Genomic DNA, 3,173 nt, shown 5'->3' with positions numbered 1-3,173 from the left:
CATATGTTTCATGTTATTTACTTTTTATGAGGTTATTGTCCTCAATGCTCTTTCCAAATTAAGTTTCCTTAAAGTACTAAAGATTAGACATTATTGACCTGGTAGTAGCATGACAACTGAAATCTTACTGTACATTTAAAGTAAGGTTCCTGAAAAGGACAAAGTTGTAATTATTAGGAGAATAGAGATTTGATTCATTGATTGATTCATTCCAATTAATTACTAGTGTTATATCGTGAGTTTAAGTTTAAAAGGAAATTATGGACCAGTTTCAATATTTCTAGATGCTAGGCTCATCTACGGAGCCCAATTCTTGTGAAGGAACCACTGAGAACACAGGTAAATTGTAACCAGGTATTGTATTGGACATTCTATTTCAAACAAAACTAATTTATTACATACATAAATAAATAATAGTTCATATGTCAGAGGGGAAAGAAAAACAATAAGTTCAGTTCATTCCTCGGAAGAGTTCATCGATTTGAGCTTGTGTCCAAGTAAAACAATCTGGTGTGATGACCCCTCCCTTCTACCAGGGGTCTGTGTCCTTTTTACTCCTAAGTTTGTCTTTGAGGATGTTAATCGGCCACTGATGGGCAACACCTGAGCCTGGTTTGGTCCCAGCTATAAAGGCTGCCCCTCTTCTTTGACTGGGTCTCCCCTCCTCTCCTCCCTGCCTCCTGTTTGGAGGACCTGGCTGCTGTTTTGTTTTGGATTGTTTGTTTAGTTTAGTTATTGGTTCCTTAAATAAATGTGTATTGTTTACTTTTAACTCTCTTGTCTCCCTCATGTTATGGCCTTTTGAGCCAGGTTGTGACACTGGCAATGAGTGTTTGAGAGGCTGGAGTCTATATTGTGGCTTGATTAGTGATCAGAGGCAGATGAGTGAACAGGTGAAGGGAGTTAGACTGATGAGGAGGGTGTGGAGCTGACTGTGACACCCTATTGTTCCAAAATTGGGTGACGTTCCCTTCTTTTACAGAAATAATACTAGTAAACTTAAAAAGTCTATTTAATTCTTCTATATTTTTAAACTTGGCTATCTCAGCAGCAGAACTGTATCAAACAGTTTGATATAAATCACTGAATAAAACCTGATCAATGAATTAAACAATTACACAGCACATACCTTGCCATCTATATATATATATATTTATATGTGTACCTATATGCACTATAAATGGATGGATAAGATTAAACTCAATATATCAGCACAAATCAGTGTCCTGGGTGAGAGACAAGAAGGACAGGGGGAGAGGATCCCTCTCCATAATGGAACAGGATGGGGGTCTGTGCATTGGTTGAGAAGTCATGCAGGCAAAACAATCAATGAGTAAATACATTATATACTGAAATTGACCGAAATAGAAAACTAATTTGATCACAGGTGTGGATTATAGCTCAAGACATCATAGCATTGAACAGAGGTCAAAACATGTTGGCTCGGCATAACATATCTATTACGATACATGTAGTATTTGCATCAAAACTCAGTTTCTTTAAGTTGTGTATTCAGAATTGTATCTGTCTCTGTGTCTTTCGGAACACTCCACAGGAATGTAGATGCTCATAAAACAAGTAAAGTGGGGTCATAAAACCTGTAGGCTCAGGGTTTACAGGGGGAGGGTGGGTCTCATAATTCATAATCGGTTTGAGTGTCGAGATTGCCTCCCAGTGGTTCTGTCTTATCTGCTGTGAGTCTATCCAGGCATGTGGTTAATTAGGGCCCGAGCACCGACGTAGTCGGTAGCGTAGGACCTATTGAAATCAAAATGTTTATTATTATTATTATTAGGGCCCGAGCACCGACGTAGTCTTTGTATACTAAATGGTAATATCAGTACATTAACATGCTCACAATGACAATGTGTTTGACTCATTAAAGTTTTGACCTAGTGGATCACCAAAGTTATTACAATTCATCATGATGGGAAGTTCATGGCAATCCATCCAATAGTTGTTGAGATGTGTCATTGTGGACTATGGTGATGGCCCGGACATTGCTGCCATGGCTACAAAGCTAGTGCCATTATACTCCTGAACCTTTGAAGGACTCCATCAGTTTGGTCACCTTCGATCAAATATCTGATATTTCAGCCAGATGAGAGAGACACACATACAGGAACGGGTCCATTTATTATCTGGTTGGCCAAACTGTCATGTCAGAAAGAGAACAGACAGCACTCATTGTTCCTCTCAATTTCTAAACAGTGCTGTTATAAAACTAGGTCATACTCAGAAGTACGGTAATAGAAAACCCCGTATGGACCTGACATGTTTGATGTGGTGGTCTGTGGTTGTTGCAGGGTTCACTTCAGCCTCAGGCTGGTGTTGGTCTGAAGGATGATTGCATCGAGGAAACACCAACAAGATGCTGTGGCTTTAGGATAGCAGCTGATCAACAGGACGACAGGGTGTTTCTCACCTAAACACTCAAAGGAAGCACAGGATCTCACCACCATCTCATTGATTCATAGATCTAAGCGAGGCAATCAAGACAAAACACTGAATTTTGATTGATCATTTTACCAACTTCTAAAGGAAGGAAGCACTGAGACCCACTGCTTGATTTCCTGCTTTCTTCAAACACACTGTAAGCACCTTTATGTATGTTTATAATATGCCAAATAGTTTGATTGATATTATGCTTCACGCTGCAATGAAAAAGTGTCAGTCTGTCTGTCTTTATGTTCTCTCTAGGTTGTATGGTTTCAGAGTGAATCGTGGTTCTATACTGACTCCTAGTGGTCTTCTTTAGGCTTCTGTATTCTTATTGATCTCACAGTACAAGTCATTATCACCAAATAACTTGGTGAGTGCAATGTATTACTGATAGAAATGATGGAAAGAACTACAATGCATTGCTAAAGTATTCATCCCCCTTGGTGTTTTCCTATTTAGTTGCATCACAACCTGAAGTTAAAGTGGATTTTTACTGAAAAAGGGTGCATGCTTATGTATTCAGCCCCTTTGTTATGAAGCCCCTAAATAAAATCTGATGCCACCAGCTATCTTGAGAAGTCACAAAGTAAGTTAAATAAAGTCCACCTGTGTGCAATCTAAGTCACATAATGTGTTACATGATCTACTGGAGCACCATTAAATTAAGACAAGGATGACCAGAGAAAACCGTGAAGGAGCTGAAGGCTCCACAGTGTCTGTCCCTAGGACCA

Source organism: Cebidichthys violaceus, unplaced genomic scaffold (genome assembly GCF_023349555.1).
Source record: "Cebidichthys violaceus isolate CVI_PGR_0920_01 unplaced genomic scaffold, fCebVio1.0.p SCAF_21, whole genome shotgun sequence".
Lineage (NCBI taxonomy): Eukaryota > Metazoa > Chordata > Actinopteri > Perciformes > Stichaeidae > Cebidichthys > Cebidichthys violaceus.
The sequence above is the reverse complement of the archived record's forward strand: the minus strand, read 5'-3'. Positions refer to the sequence as shown.